The 26028-nt window shown below is 47.0% G+C and overlaps 1 long non-coding RNA gene across 1 annotated transcript in view; it reads left to right on the top strand.

The window, feature by feature from the left end:
• The first annotated feature begins 15368 nt into the window (after positions 1-15368).
• LOC139281264 (uncharacterized) overlaps positions 15369-26028 on the top strand; it is a 36453-nt gene continuing 25793 nt past the window's right edge. Inside the window, exon 1 of the long non-coding RNA XR_011596855.1 lies at positions 15369-15446. This is a non-coding gene — a long non-coding RNA (uncharacterized lncRNA). The remainder of the gene's footprint in view (positions 15447-26028) is intronic.

Here is a 26028-nt window from a genome sequence, read left to right as displayed (position 1 = left end):
GAAACAGTGTCATGGGCACTTTGCGTCCACCTGAGAGGGCAGACGGGACCTCGGTTTAACGTTTCATCCAAAAGACAGCACGTCCAACAGTGCAGCATTCCCTGAGGACTGGTACTGGGAGTGTTGGCCTAGATTTCTGTCCTCAAATCTCCAGAGTGGGACTTGAATCCACGACCTTCTGAGTCAGAGGTGACAGTGCTACCCACTGAGCCACAGCTAGCACATCTGAAGGTTCAGGGTAGCGGGTGACATTCTGTGCGGAACAAGCTTTAACTATGTACACGTAATTAATATGAATGTTAGGAAGGCAAAGAGCTGATAAATGTGCACCTGTTGCAGTAACCTCTCCCATGCAGAAACAGTCGGACAGGGTTAATACTTCAAATGTGAATCTTGCTCCATTTTATGTAAAGAGCAGAAGTCTTTATGAGTCATAGCAATTGAACTTAGAGTGAGTTCCCTAGCTCTGCCAGGTCCGTGGGGCTGAATGCAGGAGGGAGACGAAAGCAAGGTGGCTTACATATGGAAGGGAGTGACTATGGGAGGCTAAGTCAACCTAGGCCACTCATGCACTCTTGTGGCTGTGTTGTGTGACCGGTTACAGAGTTGCACTGGCAGAGGCCGAAAGGGGTCCTTTGGAACATGGAATGACGTGTGGCATAGCAGGGATTGAAAGAAGGGGGACGAAAAACTAAGCAAAGTGTTTTCTCGATGGTGAAGCCAGTGGTTACCTTTGTATTCCAGGATGGTGCTTTTGGCAGAAGAGATTGAGGCCTGATGTGCAGCCAGATCTGGTGTTGCATGGCTAAACCGTTGATGTGCCGATTATGCGCAGGTCTGCTCCCTCACTCTGGATATCTATGTTCATATGAAAATAAATAATATGAAAGTCATCCAAAAAAGTTACAGCAGCTTTGTTTTAATACAGGGTATCTCATTCTAAGAGCAACACTCTCTCTGTACAGCACTGAAGTGTCAGCTTGAGTTATAAGCTCAAACTTGAATGCGGCTTGAACCCATGACCTGCTCGTGCAGAGACAAGACTGCTACAAACTAAGCCAAGTTAATGCAATGTAAGATTTATGGATGGCTAGCTCTGTTGGATCGCTTTCTGCAGTTTTGTTGGTTTGAGAGGATTACAAACATGCACACTGACCTCTTCAGTAAAGTCCAGTTTATTTTGTTATGTATGCCTGTTTCATCAGCTGCCACTTCTCCTTTGGACAAGCGATGTGTCAGACATTGCAGTTACAAAAGGCAAATAAACCACCCCTGGGGGATATTAGTCAGGCATTGATTCCCAGAGCACCGAGTTCCCAATCTCGGCCGTCATTGGGAGATGGCCGAGGCCCTTGCTCACGGGGACCACGAGTTGCCCATGTGGTGAATCATGTACGCCATGTAATGCACAGAGAATAAAAGAAAGACTTGCGTTTATGTAGCACCTTTCACAACCTCAGGACATCCCAAAGCGCTTTACAGCCAATGAAGTACTTTTGACGTTCAGTCACTGTCGTCATCGAGATTGGCTCTGGCATAACCCTGAGTGGCACCAACATTCCTCTCAGTCAAAGAAATGCCTGGGCAGAACTAACAAGATACTCAAACAAGCACGAGGAGAAAACTATACACAATTTCTTTTTTCACGGGCAGGTTTTATAAAATTATTGGCTGACTTGAAAGTATTAATGTTGAATAATATTTGATTTTCAAATAAAATTTGACATTTGACCTGCACAGGCCAATAAACTGGATTCTTTCTCTATATCTGTATAGAGAGCATAATTACGATTTAAATCTGTTATTGCTGGCCAAAGCTGACATTGCTCTTCAGTTTTTGACAGTTTAACATGATTGGCTGCCCCTGCAGACTGGATGTCTAGGTTCAAAGATCCTGTAATGAAGACGGTACATTACAGGGAAAACACAGTGCTGTGCTGACTTATTACTGTCCATTCATCACAGTATAGTTGTCAGGTCATCAGCTACTGCGTTGTTATCAGAATGATAAAACCAGAACTCTTATTTACTGAGTGACACTTTTTTTGCCTGTAGGCCCCGTGAGTCCGATAAGTTAATACAACAAATCTGCTCTTTCAACTATGCAGACCGGGCCAAGTGACAGACATATGTTTTGACTTACTGAGGATAAGAAGAGAGAAGATTTGGGAAAGAATGGGAAAATGACTAATTTTGATATTTTGTCAGTCTTAAAAATAATTACCACTCCATTCGCAAGGTTGTGTCACTGTTGGTCATGATAAATGCCACTCCTAATGTTGACAGCTCTGAGTGTGCTGTCTTATGAATTAGAGCATGTCATCACAATATCAGAATGACCACTGCTGTTTCCTCCAACACTGGAAGTCTCAGGGTTCCGGACCTCAGATAAATAAGCTCACAACAACAAATTGTCATTCATAACTTTCAACACCACCTCCAGTGTGCCAGCGTAGCCTTCGGAAAAGTGTGTTCGAAGATCAGGCCCTCAAATCTGCCACCAAGCTCATGGTCGACAGGGCTGTAGTGATACCCGCCCTCCTGTATGGCTCAGAGACGTGGACCATATACAGTAGACACCTCAAATCGCTACCAATGATGTCTCCGCAAGATCCTGCAAATCCTCTGGGAGGACAGATGCACCAACGTTAGCGTCCTCGAGCAGGCCAACATCCCCAACATCGAGCACTGACCATCCTCGACCAGCTCCGCTGGGCAGGCCACATTGTTCACATACCTGACGCAAGACTCCCAAAGCAAGCGCTCTACTCGGAACTGCTACACGGCAAGCGAGCCCCAGGTAGGCAGAGGAAATGTTTCAAGGACACCCTCAAAGCCTCCCTGATAAAATGCAACATCCCCACCGACACCTGGGAGTCCCTGGCCAAAGACTGTCCTAAGTGGAGGAAGTGCATCCAGGAGGGCGCTGAGCACCTCGAGTCTCATCGCTGAGAGCATGCAAAAACCAAGTGCAGGCAGCGGAAGGAGCATGTGGCAAACTAGTCCCACCCACCCTTTCCTTCAATGACTTCTGTCCCACCTGTGACAGTCCCATATTGGACTGTTCAGTCACCTAAGAACTCATTTTTAGAGTGGAAGCAAGTCTTCCTCGATTTCGAGGGACTGCCTATGATGATGATACCAGCACTATAATACAGAGCAGCACTTTAAAATACTGAATCAAACCTAGGATATAGTTACCACTCTGGGAACAGAGAGATGGGCTTCATCATCATCATCATAGGCAGTCCCTTGGAATCGAGGAAGACTTGCTTCCACTCTTTAAAAAAATAGTTCTTAGGTGGCTGAACAGTCCAATACGAGAACCACAGACTCTGTCACAAGTGGGGCAGATAGTCATTGAGGGAAAGGGTGGGTGGGACAGGTTTGCCGCACGCTCTTTCCTGCCTGCGCTTGGTTTCTGCATGCTCTCGGTGATGCGACTCGAGGTGCTCAGCGCCCTCCTGGATGCACTTCCTCCACTTAGGACGGTCTTTGGCCAGGGACTCCCAGGTGTCAGTGGGGATGTTGCACTTTCTCAGGGAGGCTTTGAGGATGTCCTTGTAATGTTTCCTCTGCCCACCTTTGGCTCGTTTGCCGTGAAGGAGTTCCGAGTAGGGCGCTTGCTTTGGGAGTCTTGTGTCAGGCATGCGAACGATATGGCCTGCCCACTGTGCAGTCGTCTCAATTCTGTTCTAACAAACTGGTGCCAATGTGCACCCTATATAGGCAAATTGTTTACAAGAATCCAGCACACAGTAGTGGTCATGAGATGACTTGGTCATTGACCTCCTAACTCTCATGTCAAATATAATTATCAATTACCTTTTTCTTTACCAAGGTCACCGGGACCCCATAGTTACATGTCCTCTCTTCCATACAATAGAGTTCAAGAGATGCGAGAATACTTGGGAAAAAGATGGCACCTCTGACAGTGCAGCACTCCCTCAGTACAGTACTGCACTAGAGTAACATCCTTGATTTTGTGCTAAATTCTCTGGAGTGGGACTTGAACCCACAATCTTCTGACTCAGAAGCGAGAGTTGTACTACTGAGCCACTGCACTGCCAGACAATACTCAAGATGTTTGTTCATTGAGACATTACACAGTGACTAATTATATCTTCCAATAATATCTCATCTGTCCAGGTTGACCCTGAGGCCTGATGACCATCAGATGTTTGCTAACTCAGCACGAATATCTGCTAATTCTCCTTCGTAAGCAAAAATCATAATGGCATCAAGCTTATTAGCAACCTCAGCAGAGTCTAGTAGACCTACGACCTACAACTGCCTATATATAGAATTGTACTCGGGCTGGAGCATGATCCAGGGCAATAATTGACAGAGTTTGAGATCTCATCACCAACCATAAGAGCAAAGATTGACGATTTTATTCTTTTAAGTGTCAGTTTTAACTTGGCTCGGTGATTGCAATCTCGTCTGAGTCGGAAGAGCATTGTTCAAGTCCACGTAATCGAGGCTGATGCTTCAGTGCAGTACTGAGGAAGTGCTGCATTGTCAGAGGTGCTGTCTTTCAGATGAGACATTAAATGGAGACCCTGATTCCCTGTTCAGGTGGCTGCAAAAAAAAATGGCACTATTGGAAGGGGGAGTCCTCCTCCTGTCCTGGCTAACGTGTGTTTCACAACCAACAACAACAAAACAGATGAAGTAGTCATGTTTCATTGCCTTTGTTGGGACCTTGCTGAGTGAAAATTGGCTCTTGGGTGTGCCTACATAATAACAGTGACTACAATTCAAAATGCAATAGATTGGCTGTGAAGCATTTTGGAACATGTTGATCTGTGACAAGCACTTGATAAGTCACTATATAAATGCAAATTATCTCCTTGGAGTTTTCTTCTGTTTTTGGGAAGCTTTTTTTCGCCAGTGGCAGACGTCACAACAAAAAGACATGACAAGTATCTGCAATCAGAACTGAAGTAGCATTGTCCACAATGATTTAAACTTTGTTTCACTACATGTTGCAGGGAAATGTCATAACCTGTATAGACAATTTTAGTTTTCCTTGCCTTTTTTTTTTAAAAGATACATTTATTGCCTCAACAACCTCCTCTCTCCCGTTGTTTAGGTTTCCATATGCCATTGCTTGTTGAGAAAAAAAGGGCAGATGATCTCAGACCTTTACTCGGAGATGTGCAAGACTGCCTATTGTGATGCTCCATCCATTTTTCTCTCCTTTCCTGGTTCTTAGTGAGATTCCCACTCCCCCCACCCCGCCACCCCCGCTCCCCACTAACAACAATGAATGCCACATTGAAGTAAATGGTACTGTACTCGTGCGTCATCTAAAAGCTACCTTTTTGTTGTTGTTAGACTTTCTCTATAAAAGTAACTTTGACAGTCATCCAAAAAGCTTTCAAGAATGGGGCATGATATAGGGAGTGTGCTAAATAGGATTTTGCGATTAGTGGACTAGCTGTGAAAGATACATCAAACGTTGCCTTTATGCAGAATTGATCGATTTCAGGCCAGTGAAGATGTATATTCTGTTCCAGTCTTGCACAGTTGGATTGCCACTCTACTTACTTTGGTGCCCCAACTTGTGGAGTTGAGTTTCTGGGCTTTGGTTTGGTTTTGGAGATTGTATTAGATTGTGCGTTGGCCCCTTTATGTGGTTGGAAACTTTGGCTCATGGCTGCAGTGCAGCTTTACGAGCTTGGCCTCAAACCACTGTACGGTTGAAAGCTTTTGCCTTGAGCATTGTGGAGGGAAAAGGAAGAATTCTTTTGACTTCAACATTTTGATCTGTGATAAGGCACTTGGTAAGGCACTATATAAATGAAAATGACCTCCTTGGAGTTTTCATTCTGTATTTGGCAAGCTTTCTTTGGCCAGTGACTGATGTCCCAAAGCACTTTACAGCCGATGAAGTACTTTTTTTTTTGAAGTGTAGTCACTGTTGTAATATAGGAAACGTAGCAGCCAATTTACACACAACAACTCCCACAAATAGCAATGTGACAATGTTCAGATAATCAGTTTTTGTTGTATTGATTGAGGGATAAATATTGGCCAGGACACCGGAGATAACTAGCAAGGCCAACAGTTATTGTCCATCCCCAGTTGCTGTTGAGAAGATGGTGGTGAGCCGCCGCCTTGAACCGCTGCAGTTCCAGGATTTTGACGATGAAGGAACGTCCAGTATATGTCCAAATCAGGATGATGCGTGACTTGGAGGTGATGGTGTTCCCATGCACCTGCTACCCTTGTCCTTCTACATGGTGGAGGTTGCGGCTTTGGGATTGACCCAGTTCATACTGAATCAGCTCTTGAAAATACTAGGGGACCGAGGGTCGAGTAGAAGGGGGAACTGAGGGAAATTAAACTGGTCCTTTTCAGAATGGCAGGCAGTGACTAGTGGGGTGCCGCAAGGTTCAGTGCTGGGACCCCAGCTATTTACAATATACATTAATGATTTAGATGAAGGAATTGAATGTAATTATCTCCAAGTTTGCAGATGACACTAAGCTGGGTGGCAGTGCGAGCTGCGAGGAGGATACTAGGAGGCTGCAGGGGGACTTGGACAGGTTAGGTGAATGGGCAAATGTATGGCAGATGCAGTATAATGTGGATAAGTATGAGGTTATCCACTTTGGTGGCAAAAACAGGAAGGCAGATTATTAAATGAATGGTGACAGATTAGTAAAAGGGGAGGTGCAATGAGACCTGGGTGTCATGGTACATCAGTCATTGAAGGTAGACATGCAGGTACAGCAGGCAGTAAAGAAAGCAAATGGCATGCTAGCCTTCATAGCGAGGGGATTTGAGTATAGGAGTAGGGAGGTCTGACTGTAGTTATACAGGGCCTTGGTGAGACCACACCTTGAGTATTGTGTGCAATTTTGGTCTCCTAATCTGAGGAAGGACATTCTTGCTATTGAGGGAGTGCAGCGAAAGTTCACCAGACTGATTCCTGGGATGGCAGGACTGACATATGAAGAAAGACTGGATCGACTAGGTTATATTCACTGGAATTTAGAAGAATGAGGGGATGTCATAGAAACATATAAAAGTCTGATTGGACAGGTTAGATGCAGGAAGAATGTTTCCGATGTTGGGGAAGTCCAGAACCAGGGGACACACTCTAAGGATAAGGGGTAAGCCATTTAGGACCGAGATGAGGAGAAACAAACTTCTTCATCCAGAGAGTGGTGAACCTGTGGAATGCTCTACCACAGAAAGTTGTTGAGGCCAATTCGTTAGTTTTTTTCAAAAGGGAGTTAGATGTGGCCCTTACGGCTAAAGGGATCAAGTGGTATGGAGAGAAAGCAGGAATGGGGTACTGAAGTTGCATGATCAGCCATGATCTTATTGAATGGTGGTGCAGGCGCGAAGTGCCAAATGGCTTACTCCTGCACTTATTTTCTAGGCTCTTCATAATGCGGCAATGAATTTAGCAATTAAGGCTTGTACGGGTACTACTCCCATCTAAACCTGTACAAGTACAGTCACAATTAAATGTTTATTTTAAATCAACCACACCTTGAAGATTCCTATCTTGAGACATTTACACACTCAGCAACTGTCTGGAGGATGAGGTATTCACAACAGATAGAAGAAATGTGAGAGATGGAGAAATGTGAAGTTATCCACTTCAGTAGGAAAAATAGAAAAGCAGAGTATTTTTTAAATAGTGAGAGATTGGGAAATGTTGGTGTTTAGAGGGACCTGGGTGTCCTTGTACACGAATCACAAGAAGTTAACATGCAGGTACAGCAAGCAATTAAGAAAGCAAATGGTATGTTGGCCTTTATTACAAGTGCATTTGAGTATAAGAGTAAAGGAGTTTGATGTTTTTGGGGCGATAATGGTAGCGGGGCGGGAAGGTTAGCGCCTCAATGGGCAAGTTTGGGCAGCTAAGCCCCGACTCAGGGGGCGCAGCACTAAGGGAGGCATGGTACACCTCTCTTGGGCGCTAGCATGGGTAAGTTCCGAGCTGAAGAGCCGGGCCGGGAGCACTCCGAGAGATGCCTGTGGGGGCGGGGGAACGCAATACAGGTACCACAAAAACATTCCCAAAACATAGCCCACGCCACCATAACAGAAACGCAAAAATAAATTAAAAGAAAAAACAATCACACTTACCTCAGGAGTTCATTACTCACCTCTTCGCCACCGGGATGGTTGGACCGCCCTGATTTCCCAGGCGGTCAGTGCGAGCCGTGCTTTCCGGCGAACTGGTCGGGCAATAGCCGCTGCTCTTCCGGATGGTGCTGCTCCGCGCCGCCGTAAAACCGGACTCGAGGATCGCTGCGGGGCGCTGGAAGCTGAGCGCCTGGCCAGAACACCTCACCGCCGCCATTGCCGCCGCTCCGGGGCGAAAAACGGAACGGAGAAGACTCTCAAATCCAGCCCCAGAGGTCTTACTGCAATTATATAGGGCCCTGGTGAGACCACACCTGGAGTATTGTGTACAGTTTTGATCTCCTTACCTAAAGAAGGACATATTTGCCATAGAGGGAGTGCAACAAAGGTTCACCAGACTGATTCCTGTGTTGGGGAGATTGTCCTATGAGGAGAGATGGAGCAAACTAGGCCAATATTCTCTAGAGTTTAGAAGAAGGAGAGGTGATCTCATTGAAAAATACAAAAATTCATACAGGGCTTGACAGGGTAGATGCAGGGAGGATGTTTCTCCTGGCTGGGGTGTCTAGAACCAGGGGTCACAGTCTCAGAATAAGGGGTCGGCCATTTAGGACCTGAGATGAGGAGAAAGTTCTTTACTCAGAAGGTGGTGAATCTTTGGAATTCTCTACCCCAGAGGGCTCAGTCATTGAGTATATTCAAGACAAAAATCGATAGATTTTTGGATATTAAGGAAATCAAGGATATGGGGACAGTGCAGGAAAGTGGAGTTGAGGTAGAAGATCAGCCATAATCTTATTGAATGGCGGAGCAGGCTCGAGGGGCCGAATGGCCAACTCCTGCTCCTAGTTCTTATGTTCTAACTGACGGTAGCTTCCTTGACCGTCGGGGTTGCAGTTCGGGTGACATTGAAGTCGCTCGACCACTAGACCAACTTTCTGATACAAGTCTTGTGCAACTTTTGAGAAACCCGCATTCCTGTTGGTATTGCTGGGTGAGCTATAAATAATTCTATAATTCCAGCAGCTAAGAAGAAACAGGAAAAAAAATTTTTTTTTTTTTTTTTACGAAAGCAATTAAGTATTTTATGCAACTCCATTGTTTCTCGTCTCCTCCATTGGGATTGGGAGTAAGTCATTACTCACCACGCACCTGCAGCTCGGTATTTCTGGTGGAGCGCACAGCAACAAGCATGAGGTCCAGCATAGCAGGCTACACTCAACCAGCCATATTCCTTCATATTAACATCATTTTTATTACTTTTGAATGTTCTTTCAGTATCTGGAACTTATGAATTTGAAGAGTAAGTTTTTGAATGTGGCCATAGGGAAAGGAAGGTTTGTCCAACTTTTTCCAACACCCATGGCCAGCATCAAGCATCCCCAGGCCAGAAACACAGCAACTTCAACAATGCGCCTTAACACCAACCTCAAAAGAGCACCACCAGTTGTACTAGTGGGACATTCTCAGTCTCTGACCAGCCGTCCCTCTGTGCTCTATGGATGGTACTTCGGATGAAATGATAAACCGAGGCCCCGTCTGCCCTATCAGGTGGATGTAAAAGATCCCATGCCGCTATTTCAAAGAAGAGCAGGGGAGTTCTCAGATTACGGTCACGTCATTAAAACCGATTATCTGATCATTACCACATTGCTGTTTGTGGGAGCTTGCTATGTGCAAATTAGGTGCTGTGTTTCCTACATTACAACAGTGACTACACTTCAAAAGTATTTAAATGCTTGTAAAGCGCTTTGGAACGTCCTGACGTGGTGAAAGGCGCTCCAGAAAAGCAAGTTGTTTCTTTCTTTACTGTCAGCTTGCACCTAATTCTGGGTGGCTACATGTTCTGCAGTCGTCGGCTTGAGACTGCCCAAAATCAATTAATTTGCATCCAGCAGAAAGAAGGCATTTTTCAGCCCAGTTATTGGAGGATTTAAGCCAGGCCACCATCTGACGTTTACTCTCTTATCGTGAAAAAGAAGTGAAGCTCGGCCGGGTTTAACGGACAAGGTGACAGGGCACAAAATGTCTGTCATCACTTTTCAGCTGACAGTTGAAGGGGTTAAACATCTGCTGCTGCTTGTGGTTTGGTCTGATGCCTCTGCCTCCCTGCAGTGCAGAATCAAAGCAAGCTGTCTGAAATCCCATGTGTTTTAATTTAAACCTTGCCTTCTTAGTTGTCATGTTTTTCTGTTTGATTTTTTTAGCTGCAGCAACCTATATGGCTCATGAAAGATTTGTGCTCTGCATTAAGTAGGACTAGCTTCAATCTTGCTTTTTTTTTTATTTGTAACTTTAATCTGTTGGCTTCTTCCTTTGTGGGCATGTTCCTCTCCTTCGGCCCTCCCTCTTTCAGTAAGCCCAGAGGCTCGAGCCACCTGTACCCATTAAAAGATGGTAATTAAAAAATATATTTTTCAGATTGTTAATGCTTCAATTGGATTAATTTGTAATATTGTGTCAGCCTAAAGGCTGCACTGCTTGCTTACATATCTTCCTAATTAGTTCAGGATATTATATTTTGATATCGACTACATTTGGTTGTAATGCAGCAACCGTACTGAGCTCTCAATGCAGATGTCACAGATGGCCTAAATGTACATTTCGATTCATTTTTCCATGTCTAATGAGTTTTTCCTCTCATTCTCTGAACTCCCTTGTTCCTCCTAAACTACAGACACACATCCCTATCCCTGTAAGCTTCTTTTCCCACCTACTGCATTCACACTGTGCTGACATCATTGGACCATTACCGACTTCAATTTTATTCTTTCGAAGAATATCAGGTGCACAACTATTTACCTGTTATTTTTTATTCCTCCTACAATGCATTAAACACGAGTTCCTGTTTTAACATATCTTGCCTCTTATTTTCAGCCTTTCTGTGGTGTTGTCCAGTGCTATGGGCCTTGGTTCCTCTCTAACCATGAACAAACAATACAGCACTGGAGAATAATGCAATCTTCAACCAAATAGCTTGACAGTTAATTGAAAGGGCCTTTTTTGAGATCCTTATTTTTTTTTTCAGTAAGGGACAGGATCATTCCGACAAGTATTTGTACAACTTAACAGCCATGTTGAGGTGTGTGGCTTTGTCTTAGTCATAGTACATAAACATAGCTTGTAGACATAGCACGAGATGCTCAAAGAGTTAGGGCACAAAATGTACAAATTTTATTGCATAACATATTTGTACCAAACTCATCAATGTTTGATTTCCAATTTATTCTACCTACACCATTTCCTCACCAAAAGTGACAGTAGGTGCATGACATTCTGGACAATCAGCTGACATTTGCTGCTATAAAATCCAGTTGTGTTCCCACTGGCTAAATGGGTAGTTGCACCACGGGGTGGGGTGTTGAGCCAGACAGGGTAGGAAGGCCCCCAGATTTGATCACTGGTTGATCCGGAGACAGCTAATCCCAGGCAATGGAAGCCCTATGTTGGCTTTAGTGCTACAGGGCTAGGATGGGAAAATCAACCAGCAACCTGACTCCTAGTCCCAGGACCATTCCAGCATTCGTCGATGGGAGAATGTTGTGGAGTGCTGGAAAGAGAATCTACTTACCTGATTGGATATTTGGGGGCATGGGGTGGGGGGGGGGGGTGGGTCTTGTACAATGACTGATTAATTTAAAATAGATTCTCTTCACCTGAGATTATTTTTTTAATTTGGAAGGCCCGGCACACATTGTGGTGATCTCACGGTAATCTATCCACTGCATGTGGTCAGATCTCTGCAGTGTTATATGTTTTTTTTGATGTACGTTTGAGATGCATATCTTGGAAAAGCCAGTTGTACCCCTTGCACGAAAGACTGACTTGAAAATGTTTTAATAAGAGCACCCTAAGAGCTGTAGCAGTAGAGAATTGTGTTTAGGAGCTAGTATTTCCACCACGGCTGGCAGCCACACTGCCCCGCCATCAGTACATGTTCCTAACTGGGCTGCTAGGTGTAACAAATGAGCATTGTACTGAGTCTAACCTGAACTATACAGCCTGCCTTTCTGATCAAAGGGGACAGGAGCTTGTGGTCAGCAGTTCCCATGGAACTGCAGTCCAAAATAATTTGTCAATAAGCACATTGTTAATTCTGCAGCACATTAGCCCATTCACTCATCGCACAAGGTTAAAGTTTTGGATCATAGGTCTGCCTTCAGAAGCTGCTTTTCGACGTAAACATGAACGAGGAGTGTCCGAATTGCAAAACAAACCAAAATTGAAAAAGATTCGATAAATGGAGAAGTAACGGAAGGAAGGGAAGGCTGAGAGAGGTAAGGAGTCTCACAACTGGAGGGTGTGTGAAAGGACAGGTTTGTGAAAAAGAACTGAGGAGTGAAAAAGGAAAAAAGAGAAAAAATAAGTTGCTGCTAACCACCCTGGGATATTATAAAAATCGTTGTTTATCAGTGTCTATGATAAGTGGCTGTGCTACTACAACAACAGCAACTTGTATTTATATAGCGTCTTTAATGCAGTAAAATGTCCCCAGGCACTTCACAGGAGCGTTGTAAGACAAAACAAATAAATTTGACACCGAGCCACATAAAAAGAAATTATGGCAGATGAACTTAAGAACATAAGAAATAGGAACAGGAGTCGGCCATTTGGCCCCTCGAGCCCTGCTCCGCCATTCAATAAGATCATGGCTGATCTGATCTTGGCCTCAACTCCACTTCCCTGCCCGCTCCCCATAACCCTTGACTCCCTTATCATTCAAAAATCCGTCTGTCTCCACCTTAAATATGACCAAAAGCTTGGTCAAAGAGGTTGGTTTTAAGAAGTGTCTTAAAGGAGGAAAAAGGCAGAGCGGTTTAGGGAGGGAGTTCCAGAGCTTGGGGCTCAGGCAACAGACGGCACGGCCGCCAATGGTTGAGCGATTATAATCAGGGATGCTGAAGGGGACAGAATTTGAGGAGTGCAGACATCCTGGGGGGGGGGGTTTGTGGAGCTGGAATAGATTACAGAGATAGGGAGGGGGACGAGGCCATGGAGGAATTTGTAAACCAGGATGAGAATTTTGAAATTGAGGTATTGTTTAACCGGGAGCCAATGTAGGTCAGCGAGCACAGAGGTGATGGGTGAATGGGATTTGGTGTGAGTTAGGACACGGGCTGTTGAGTTTTGGAGTCCACGATCATCCACCAACTGGCCCCACCCAGTGGTCCTGAGAGCAAAAGATCACCCGGAAAAGCTTGCTGAAAGGATAACAATGGGCACTCGCCCTCAGTTCACTGTTGAGTGCCATAGCCCTGCAACCCAAGGAGCACAGGTCAAAGGCTCAGTGGTGTAGACAGCATGACCAAATGTTACAGCAGCCAATTCCCCACCCTGCCTAATGATGCAGCGTTGTAGTTCAAGGAAGAGAACAAAATACTATCTATGCACTCCACACCTGCCCTCACAGGCAAGACACACCTTCTGCCATCAAGCATCCCACAGCTGTATGGCCAGGCTTAAAAACCACGAAAACAAGTTTTAGGCAGAGTCCATCAATAAAATGGATCAGAAAACTCTTTGTTGGGGAAGTTGTTTGCCTCAATTTAATTAAAGGTAACGGCACGTTATTTTAACTTCTCGACAAGCAGCCTGCAGTCTTGCTTTATTAAAACCTTTCTGACTAATTTTCTCAGCAACGGCCAAATGTCATTCGAGTCTGGCAGCTAATGAACACTGCGTTTATGTGTGGAAACCAAACGAGTGTGTTTCGTGACCAGCCGCTCCTCAGCCTCCTGGCTCCGAATTCTCGCACATGAAATTGCCTCTTAACTGAATATCGTGCACCGTTTTTAGAAGCTGTGTTTGTGAAGTTTTTATGTCATTCAGCACATTAAGGCCACTGCAGCTCTTTGCTAGTAGTTCATATTAATTTCTACCATAGACCGACGGATAAGTAAATAATGTTGAGGGGAGAATGGACTCGCTTAAAAATAATTGAACACTTTTTTATAAATATTGTAATTATTTTTGACGAGAGAAATATTTTTCGAACAGAAACTGAGTGCAACTACTAATAGTGAATTATTGGGGAGTTATCTCTCTCCAATCGAGCTTTACTTCTCGCTGTGTGGTGCAGTGTGGTCCTGGGAACTAATAAATTAAGTGGCTGTGTCGGGTCTTGTCTGCCTGTCCTGGCAAGGTCACGTTTAGATTAGCAGTGAAAGTGTGATTAAAGCCTACCTGTTAGTGCAGCCGCCCCTCATTATCACAGCATTGCCTAAAGAATCCCACATTAATTTTTAATCAGATTGAGGCAGCCATAAACCTCCCCTTACCCACAGGAGCCTCGCCAATCATCCACTGACACATGAAGAAGGAATAGAACAGCAGAGAATTCTTAATGTGTATTTGCGAACAGTGTGCGGGGAGAGGTTTAAAAAAAACCTTCTGTTTCTCTGAAAGCAGACTTGTCTTTACATGACAGCTGTAAAGCACGCTGCTGTGCAATTGTGATACAACCCTAAGAGCAAAATACATCCATTTGTATAATATTAGTGCGCTTTTGGTTACGCTGTGTAATTGAAAAATTGTGCTGCGTGGGCTCTCTCTCTCTCACTCGAGCACCAGAGGCAACGGAGTACAGTACACCAGTCTGCCGCGGCATGTGTTGGCGTTTCAAAGAAGGCAGACGCCCTGGCGTACTGTAACAGAGAATGAAAATCGACACTTTTCAGCTGACGGCAAATTGCAACACACCCACACACACACACATTGCATGCCTGCCAGTCATTCGAGTTTGATGAGTTGGGCGGTTCGTAGTCAACATTCGAGGCTTGCAGCACAGGCTGAATGTTAATCTACACTTACGACCAACTCATTTCATGTATTGATCCCCTTGCAAAGGTAACAGGGAGGGAGGGAGGAAGGGGACCATTTTCGCGTGGCTGCAATTCGTCGGACGGGCGGAGTGAGCCACCTGCTGCACACCGGAGCTCGCCAGACACCCGTCGGCTGTGTCTGCGGTCAGTCGAGTGGTGGTTGGGGTTGGGTTGGGTTGGGGGTACGGAATTACAGTTGTCCATAAGCGGAGCCAAGTCAGCAAGTCTCCCTCAAAGGGGAGGGCCTGGGCGACTGGGAGGAGGCGGCAGACTTTCAGGTAACGACTGGTAGGTTTTTTCCAGAGGCACAGGAAGAGCATTTATGCTCCTCCTTCCAGCAGGCCCCCCCCTAAAAGTCCATAACTTTTTTAAAGCCTTGTCTGAGCGGCCTACAGCCATCCGGTTAAGGCGCTCTGGTTTGGCCGCATTCCATTTAGCGCAAGTGGGCGGGGCGAGTGCAAGGCAGGAGCCGCACGTTTGGACATCAAAATTGCACATGTGCATCCTGGCAAGGTAAACCTTCAGTGGACTGGTGCTAATTTAGTGAATGTAATTTCAGTCTTAAAAGGAAATACCTTCACTTATGTCTGTCTGTTGTCTTGTCATTAATGTAAACACAAATTTGGCTAATGTAATAGTTTGGACCGAAGAAAAAAGAAACATGGATAGTTATGTTGCCGTCTCAGTTAAATTTGGACGCCGCTTTTGTCTTTATTCAGGCACATTTCACAGGAAGGCAAAGAAATAATTAGAGCAGAAAAGTGATTCATCTCATAGGCAGTGGGTTCTATTGATTTTTTTTTACCCCTCTTCATCTTTTGACTCAAATAACATCAGACGAATCTTTGTAGTAAAACACTCATTATAGCCTGAGGCGACACTTCCTGGAACAGGGAATCATGTGATCAGATGTGCTATTCTCCAGACTCTGATCTCCAGTGCGCTGTTGTCTTAATGAGCTGCTCACTGCAACAATCTGCAAGTAGCATTCTGCAGCTCTGCCATAATTGTTTATAGGAGGAGGCCATTCAGCCCCTCGAGCCTGTTCTGCCACTCAGTTAGATCATGACCCATCTGTATCTTAACTCCGTTTACCCACCTGGGCTGGACACTCAGGTGGACGTAAAAGATCCCACGGCACTATTTTGAAAAAGAGCAGGGGAGTTATCCCCGGTGTCCTGGCTAATATTTATCCTTCAACCAACATCACTAAAACAGATGACCTGGTCATGATCACATTGCTGATTGTGGGAGCTTGCTGTGCGCTGTTGGCTGCTGCATTTTCCATCATCATCATAGGCAGTCAATCGAAATCGAGGAAGACTTGCTTACACTCTATAAGTGAGTTCTCAGGTAGCTGAACAGTCCAATATGGGAATTACAGTCTCAGGTGGGACAGTGGTTGAAGGAAAGGGTAGGCGGAGAGTCTGGTTTGCCGCACGCTCCTTCCACTGTCTGCGCTTGTTTTCTGCAAGCTCTCGGCGATGAGACTTGAGGCGCTCAGCGCCCTCCTGGATGCTCTTCCTCCACTTAGGGCGGTCTTTGGCCAGGGATTCCCAGGTGCCAGTGGGGATGTTGCACTTTATCAGGGAAGCTTTGAGGGTGTCCTTGAAACGTTTCCTCTGCCCACCTGGGGCTCACTTGCCGTGTAGGAGTCGTGAATAGAGTGCTTGCTTAGGGAGTCTCGTGTCGGGCATGTGGATGATGTGGCCTGCCCAACGGAGCTGGTCATTTCCCATATTACAACACTGACTACACTTTGATTGGCTGTCAAGCACATTGGCACATCCCGCATCTGTGAAAGGCGCTATAGAAATGCCAGTCTCCTAAAAACGTATCAATCTCAGTTTTGACATTTTCAATTGATCCGCAGCCTCAGCAGCTTTTTGAAGGAGAGAGTTCAGGCTTTCCACTACCTTCGGTGTGAACCAAAGCAAAATACTGCGGATGCTGGAATCTGAACTAAAATTAAAAACAGAAAATTGCTGGAAATCTCAGTGGGTCAGGCAGCATCTGTGGAGAGAGAAACAGAGTTAATGTTTCAGGTCTGTGACCATCGACGAGAACCCGAGAGTTCTGACGAAGGGTCATCAACCTCAAACATAAACTCTGTTTCTCTCCACAGATGCTGCCTGACCCGCTGAGATTTGCAGTACTTTCCGTGTGAAGATGTGTTTCCTGACTTTACCCCTGAACGGCCGAGCTCTCATTTTAACATTATACCCCCTTCTTCTGGACTCCTCCACCAGAGGAAATAGTTTTTCTCTATCGACCCTATCAAACCCTTTAATCATCTTAAACACCTCAATTAGATCACTCCTTAATCTGTAAATTTAAAGGAATACAAACCTAGTCTATGCAAACTGTCCTCATAATTTAAAGCTTTTAGCGCCGGTATCATTCTGGTCAATATGTGCTGCACCCCCCTCCCCGGCCAATATATCCTTATGGTGTTACATAAAAGGTTACTGCACAAGATAAAAATTTACGGGGGTGGGGATAATATATTAGCATGGATAGACGATTGGCTAACTAACAGAAAACAGAGAGTCAGGATAAATGGGTCATTTTCCGATTGGCAAATAATGACTAGTGGGGTGCCACAGGGATCGGCCTGGGGCCTCAACTATTTACAATCTATATTAATGACTTGGATGAAGGGACCGAGTGTAATGTAGCCAAGTTTACTGATGATACAAAGATGGGTGGAAAAGCAAATTGTGAGGAGGATGCAAAAAATCTGCAAAGGGAAGTAGACAGGCAAAGTGAGTGGGCAAAAATTTGGCAAATGGAGTGTAATGTGTGAAAATGTGAGGTTATCCACTTTGGCAGAAAAAATAGAAAAGCAAATTACAATTTAAATGGAGAAAAATTGCAAAGTGTTGCAGTACAGAGGGACCTGGGAGTCCTTGTGCATGAAACACAAAAAGTTAGTGTGCAGGTACAGCAAGTAATCAGGAAGGCAAATGGAATATTAGCCTTTATTGCAAGGGGGACAGAGTATAAAAGCAGAGAAGTCCTGCTACAACTGTGCAGGGTATTGGTAAGGCCACACCTAGAGTACTGCGTACAATTTTTGTCTCCTTATTTATAGATATATATATACTTGCATTGGAGTTCAGAAGAATGAGAGGTAATCTTATCAAAACATATAAGATAATCAGGGGCTCGACAAGGTGGATGCAGAGAGGATATTTCCACTCATAGGGGAGACTAGAACTAGAGGACATAGTCTCAGAATAGGGACCGCCCATTTAAAACAAAAGAAGGAGACATTTTTTCTTTCAGAGGGTTATAAATCTGTGGAATTCTCTGCCCCAGAGAGCTGTGGAGGCATTGAATATATTTAAGGCGGAGATAGACAGATTTTTGAGCGATAAGGGAGTAAAGGGTTATGGGGAGCAAGCAGGGAAGTGGAGCTGAGTCCATGATCAGGTCAGCCATGATCTTATTGAGTGGCGGAGCAGGCTCGATGGGCCATATGGCCTACTCCTGCTCCTAATTCTTATGTTCTTATCCCCCAGTTTTTTCAACACCTCTCCCAAAGGTACTGATTCTTACTACAATCCCATTCCATGAGCACTGGCAGCCCTCCAGTATCAGTACCCCTCAACCTAATGGCCATTCTTCAAATGAAGGTAATGTGCAAGTAAGCTATTCCACCACAGAGGAATCACAGTTGAGCCTGATCCTCTCTGCCCTGATGTCTCCATATATATTTTCCAGCAGGAATCACTGAACAGTAATCAGAAATAGAATCCCTGGCTAATTTTTTTCTCTACGATTGCGCCCAAACTGCTGCTCTGTAGAAGATCAGTCCTCTCAGCAAAGCCCAGGGATGAAAACTGGGACCTTCTGGTTTGTATGACCTCATTCAGAGCTATGAGGGAAGAGCAGGGGAGTGGGACTAATTGGATAATTCTTTCAAAGAAGAATGATGGGCCGAATGGCCTCCTTCTGTATTTTATTGTCCTATAATATATCAACCATCGTGCTGTGTGGCACGACTACTATGCTAGATTCAGAACCGATCTAGCAGCTCAAAACTGCGCATCCATGAGGCGCTGTGGGCCATCAGCAGCAACAGAATTGTATTGCATCACAATTTGTAACCTCATGGCCCAGCAAATCCCTCACTCTACCATTACCATCAAGCCAGGGGACCAACCCTGGTTCAATGAAGCATGCAGACGAGCAGGAGCAGCACCAGTCATACCTTTAAAAATGAGGAACCAACCTGGGGAAGCTGCAACACAGGACTACATGCATGCTAAACAGCAGAAGCAGCATGCTATAAATTAAACAAAGCGATCCCACAATCAACGGGACATATCAAAGCTCTGCAGTCCTGCCACACCAGTCGTGAATGATGGTGGAGAGTTAAACAACTAACGGGATGAGGGGGCTCCATGAATATCCCCATCCTCAATGATGGCGGAGCCCAGAATGCAATTGCAAAAGACAAGGCTGAAGCGTTTGTAACCATCTTAGAAACAGGCCATTGGGTCTAATTGATCCATGCCGGTGTTTACGCTCCACATAAGCCTCCCACCCTATTTCATCTCACCCCATCAGTATTTCCTACTATTCCTTTCTCTCTCTTGTATAGAATCATAGAAATTTACGGCACAGCAGGAGGCCATTCAGCCTATTGTGTCTTTTTTAAAAATTTATGCATTCACGGGATGTGGGCGTCGCTGGCAAGGCCAGCATTTATTGCCCATCCCTAATTGACCTTGAGGTGGTGAGCAACCTCCTTGCTGCAGTTCATCGTAGCAGTTTTTTTGATAAGACAGAATGGCTTGCTATGATCATTTCAGAGGGAAGTTAAGAGTCAACCACATTGCTTTGGATCTGGAGTCCGATACAAGCCAGACCAGGTAAGGACAGCAGATTTCCTTCCCTCAGGGTCATTAGTCTGCGCCGGTCGAAAAAGAGCTACCCAGCCTAACCCCACTTTCCAGCTCTTGGTCCATAGTCCTGCAGGTTACGACACTTTAAGTGCACATCCAAGTACTTTTTAAATGTGATGAGGGTTTCTGCCTCTACCACCCTTTCAGGCAGTGAGTTCCAGACCCCCAACACCCTCTGGGTGAAAAAAGTTCTTCTCAACTCCCCTCTAATCCTTCTACCAATTACTTTAAATCTATGCCCCCTGGTTATTGACCACTCGGCTAAGGGAAATAGGTCCATCCTATCAACTCTATCTAGGCCCTTCATAATTTTATACACCTCAATTAAGTCTCCCCTCAGCCTCCTCTGTTCCAAAGAAAACAAACCCAGCCTATCCAGTCTTGTCTAGTTTCCCTTAATTGCATCCATGCATGCGCGTCACCATCTAAGATCAAAGAGATCAAATTTTATTTCAACAGGAGGGCACTCCTTCATTTTGACAGGGAACTATGGATGAAAGGCTGTAGTTTCGAGCAGATGAGAAACAGTTTGAAGGGAGCTGATCTAACAATCTACTTCAAATCACAATTCGGAATCTTGATTTCCTTCCTTAAAGCTAATTAGATTGAAACCAGTAAAGTTAGTGCTAGCCATGGCTCAGTTGCACTAACCCTCTTCTCGATCTTCCTCACTGCAATGCTCCACCTCACACTCAACAAGCTCCCTGCTGAAATGGAACTAAACTATAGAACCACTGGGAACCTGTTCAACCTTCGTCACCTCCAGGCCAGATCCAAGACCGTCCCATCCTGTGTCATCGAATACAGTACGCGGACAAGGCTTGCGTCTGCGCGCATTCAGAGGCTGAACTCCAAGTCATCGTCAACATCTTCACCGAGGCGTACGAAAGCATGGGTCTTGCACTAAAGATCCGTAAGACAAAGGCCCTCCACCAACCTGACCCCGCCACACAGCACTGCTACCTAATCATCAAGATTCACGGCGCGGCCCTGGACAACGTGGACCACTTTCCATATCTCGGGAGCCTATTATCAGCAAGGGCAGACGTCGGTGACGAGTTCCAACACCGCCTCCAGTGCGCCAGCGCAGCCTTCGGCCGCCTAAGGAAGAGAATGTTCAAAGACCAGGTCTTCAAATCTGGCACCAAGCTTATGGTTTACAGGGCTGTAGTGATACCCGCCCTACTGTATGGCTCAGAGACGTGGACCATATACAGTAGACACCTCAAGTCGCTGGAGAAGTACTACCAACGATGTCTCCGCAAGATCCTGCAAATCCCCTGGGAGGACAGATGCACCAACGTCAGTGTTCTCGATCAGGCCAACATCCCCAACATTGAAGCACTGACCACACTCGACCAGCTCCATTGGGCGGGCCACATTATTCGCATGCCCGACACACGATTCCCAAAACAAACGCTCTACTCGGAACTCCTACAAGGCAAGCGAGCCCCAGGTGGGCAGAGGAGACATTTCAAGGATACCTTCAAAACCTCCTTGATTAAGTACAACATCCACACTGACACCTGGGAATCCCTGACCAAAGACCATCTGGGAGGGTGCTGAGCACCTCGAGTCTCCGCCGAGAGCATGCAGAAAACAAGCGCAGGCAGCGGAAGGAGCGTGTGGCAAACCAGGCTCCCCACTCACACCCTTTCTTCCAATGACTGTCTGTCCCACCTGTGACAGAGACTGTAATTCCCGTATTGGACTGTACAGTCACCTGAGAACTCACTTTTAGAGTGGAAGCAAGTCTTCCTCGATCTCGAAGGACTGTTTATGATGATGAGTGGATAGCACCCTCGCCTCTGTGTCAGAATGTTGTGGGTTCAAGTCCCACTCCATGGACGTGAGTACAAAAATCTAGGCTGACAGACTTTCAGATGTGACATTAAATCGACCCGTCTGCTCTCTCAGGTGGATGTAAAAGATCCCATGGCATGATCAGAAGAAGAACAGGGGAGTTTTCCCCGGTGTCCTTGGGCCAATATTTATCCCTCAACCAACATCACTAAAACAGATTATCTGGTCATTATCACATTGCTGTTTGTGGGAACTTGCTGTGTGCAATTTGGCTACCACATATCCTTCAATACAACAGTGACCACACTTCAAAAGTACTTCTTTTGTAAAGCACTTTGGAGCGTCCAGTGGTCGCTATATAAATGCAAATCTTTTGTTTTTTCTTTTATATGTTCAACAATAACACCGTGCATTTATATAGTGCCTTTAACATAGTAACAACATTCCAAAGTGCTTCAGAGGAGCGTTATCAAACAACATTTGACACCGAGCCACATAGAGATATTGGGGCAGTTGATCAAAAACTTGATTTTTAGAAACGTCCTAAAGGAGAAGAGATAGGTTTAGGAAGGGAGTTCCAAAGCTTAGGGCCAGGCAGCTGAAGGCACGGCCACGAATGGTGGAGCTCTAAAAATTGGGGATGCGCAAAAGGCCCGAATTGGAGGAGTGCAGATATCTCTGAGGGTTGTAGAGCTGGAGGAGGTGACAGAGATTGGGAGGGTCAGGTCTTGAAGGGATTTGAAAACCAGGATGATAATTTACAATACAAGTGGTAATTTAATTGGTAACTTGTCAGTGCAAAGGCTTGTTTACGGCAAGGGGCTGTCGATAAATCCAGTAAGAATACGAGTATAGTTTTGCTTGAAGAATAAAACATTCATTTATCTAATGAGTATTCTGATGGGATTTGTCTTCCCAATAGCGAAGTGCAACTGCTCTGAAACGGATGCCATCGCAGGAAGCTCATGCTGCGCCGTGAACTTTATCAGTGTGGTTAGTTTTTTTTTAAAAGAACAGACATTTCCTGATGGCTCAGTGAGTTTGTCCAGTGACTGGCTGAGCCGTACAAATCCGCAGAGCTCCCGTGTGTGATGGTCAATCTGCTTGTTTGGCTGATTTCATTCAGGCAGTACGGGTACGTCTCGAATCCAGCTGTCCGAAAACCGGAATTGTCCAAAAACCAGACACTTTTGAGGCGGCCAAGATGGCGACATCGGGCGGCAAGGGATGAAGAAACGGGTTAAATCCTGTATTTAAAAAAAAATTTAAACCGCAGCGCCGGGGGGCCATGGGCGACGTGGATCAGCCGGAGGCGAAGAGCGTCGGGAATAGGCGGGCGGCTGGAATCGGCGAGGAGCCGAGGATCGACTGGGGGGGCGAGGAGCGCTGGATCGGCGGGGGTGCGGAGGATCGGCAAGGAGCGGAGGATCGGCGAGGAGTGGAGGATCGGCGGGAGGGGGCGAGGAGCGGAGGATCGGCGGGGGGGGGCGAGGAGCGGAGGATCGGCAGGGGGCGAGGAGTGGAGGATCAGCGGGGGGCGAGGAGTGGAGGATCGGCGGGGGGCGAGGAGTGGAGGATCGGCGGGGGGGCGAGGAGTGGAGGATCGGCGGGGGGGCGAGGAGTGGAGGATCGGCGGGGGGCGAGGAGTGGAGGATCGGCGGGGGGGCGAGGAGTGGAGGATCGGCGGGGGGCGAGGAGTGGAGGATCGGCGGGGGGCGAGGAGCGGAGGATCAGCGGGGGGCGAGGAGTGGAGGATCGGCGGGGGGCGAGGAGTGGAGGATCGGCGGGGGGGCGAGGAGTGGAGGATCGGTGGGGGGCGAGGAGTGGAGGATCGGCGGGGGGCGAGGAGTGGAGGATCGGCGGGGGGGGGGGAGGAGCGGCGAGGAGCGGAGGATTGGCGGGGGGGGGGGCGAGGAGTGGAGGATCGGTGGGGGGCGAGGAGTGGAGGATCGGCGAGGAGCGGAGGATTGGCGGGGGGGGGAGGGGAGGATCGGCGAGGAGCGGAGGATCGGCGGGGGGGGGGGGCGAGGAGTGGAGGATCGGCGGGGGGCGAGGAGTGGAGGATCGGTGGGGGGCGAGGAGTGGAGGATCGGCGGGGGGCGAGGAGTGGAGGATCGGCGGGGGGGGGGGGGAGGAGCGGAGGATCGGTGGCGGGGGGGCGAGGAGTGGAGGATCGGTGGGGGGCGAGGAGTGGAGGATCGGCGGGGGGCGAGGAGCGGAGGATCGGTGGCGGGGGGGCGAGGAGTGGAGGATCGGCGAGGAGCGGAGGATTGGCGGGGGGGCGAGGAGCGGAGGATCGGCGGGGGGGGCGAGGAGCGGCGGATCGGTGGGGGGGGGGCGAGGAGCGGCGGATCGGTGGGGGGGGGGCGAGGAGTGGAGGATCGGTGGGGGGGGGGCGAGGAGCGGCGGATCGGTGGGGGGGGGCGAGGAGCGGAGGATCGGTGGCGGGGGGGCGAGGAGCGGAGGATCGGTGGGGGGGGGGCGAGGAGCGGCGGATCGGTGGGGGGGGGGCGAGGAGTGGAGGATCGGTGGGGGGGGGGCGAGGAGCGGAGGATCGGTGGGGGGGGGGCGAGGAGCGGAGGATCGGCGGGTGGTGAGGAGCTCCAACAGCGAGGTTCGAAATCTGGCAAAATCCAAAAACCGGCACAGTCTCGGTCCCGAAGTTGCTGGATTTCAGACGTTGTGACTAGTAGGAATGCAACAATCGGCTGAGGTAAACCTGGACTGCGGAGGAGTGGAGGCAGGGGGAAGGTTTGGCCATGGTTCCTGCTCCTGGCTGCTAATGGAAATGCAGATGAGTCAACATCCGGTGAGGGCAGAGTCAGCTCAACGATGCATCCGCCCACAGTCAGTCATCTCCCCACATTCCACGTCAACACTGGCACATGAACAATGGGCACTTAGGCGAGATACTGAGGGCCAATGAATTATCGCCCATGATTCATAATGTCTTTGCAGCCAATAGGATCCCTGCAAAGTACTGCATTTAATTGCTCTAAAATATACAGAAACTGACCACTTATGACTCTGGCCATAAGTGTGAGAGGGTCACTAATAAATCCAGTAAGGAATTCAGGAGAGTGGTGAGAATGTGGAACTCGCTGCCACAGAGGCAAATAGTATCGATGGATTTAAGAAGAAACATAGAAACAGAGAAAATAGGTGCAGGAGTCGGCCATTCGGCTCTTCTAGCCTGCACCGCCATTCAATGAGTTCATGGCTGAACATGCAACTTCAGTACCCCATTCCTGTTTTCTCACCATACCCCTTGATCCCCCTAGTAGTAAGGACTACATCTAACTCCTTTTTGAATATATTTACTGAATTGGCCTCAACAACTTTCTGTGGTAGAGAATTCCACAGGTTCACCACTCTCTGGGTGAAGAAGTTTCTCCTCATCTCGGTCCTAAATGGCTTACCCCTTATCCTTAGACTGTGACTCCTGGTTCTGGACTTCCCCAACATTGGGAACATTCTTCCTGCATCTAACCTGTCTAAACCCGTCAGAATTTTAAACGTTTCTATGAGATCCCCTCTCATTCTTCTGAACTCCAGTGAATTCAAGCCCAGTTGATCCAGTCTTTCTTGATAGGTCAGTCCCACCATCCCGGGAATCAGTCTGGTGAACCTTCGCTGCACTCCCTCAATAGCAAGAATGTCCTTTCTCAAGTTAGGAGACCAAAACTGTACACAATACTCCAGGTGTGGCCTCACCAAGGCCCTGTACAACTGTAGCAACACCTCCCTGCCCCTGTACTCAAATCCCCTCGCTGTGAAGGCCAACATGCCATTTGCTTTCTTAACCGCCTGCTGTACCTGCATGCCAACCATCAATGACTGATGTACCATGACACCCGGGTCTCGTTGCACCTCCCCTTTTCCTAATCTGTCACCATTCAGATAATAGTCTGTCTCTCTGTTTTTACCACCAAAGTGGATAACCTCACATTTATCATAGAAACATAGAAAATAGGTGCAGGAGTAGGCCATTCGGCCCTTCTAGCCTGCACCGCCATTCAATGAGTTCATGGCTGAACATGCAACTTCAGTACCCCATTCCTGCTTTCTCACCATACCACATTATACTTCATCTGCCATGCATTTGCTCACTCACCTAACCTATCCAAGTCCCTCTGCAGCCTCATAGCATCCTCCTCGCAGCTCACACTGCCACCCAACTTAGTGTCATCTGCAAATTTGGAGATACAACATTTAATCCCCTCGTCTAAATCATTAATGTACAATGTAAACAGCTGGGGCCCCAGCACAGAACCTTGCGATACCCCACTAGTCACTGCCTGCCATTCTGAAAAGTACCCATTTACTCCTACTCTTTGCTTCCTGTCTGCCAACTAGTTCTCAATCCACGTCAGCACACT

This window comes from Pristiophorus japonicus, chromosome 15, assembly GCF_044704955.1.
Source record: "Pristiophorus japonicus isolate sPriJap1 chromosome 15, sPriJap1.hap1, whole genome shotgun sequence".
Taxonomy (NCBI): domain Eukaryota; kingdom Metazoa; phylum Chordata; class Chondrichthyes; family Pristiophoridae; genus Pristiophorus; species Pristiophorus japonicus.
Note: the sequence above shows the minus strand (reverse complement) of the source record. Positions and strands in the feature narration are given on the sequence as shown.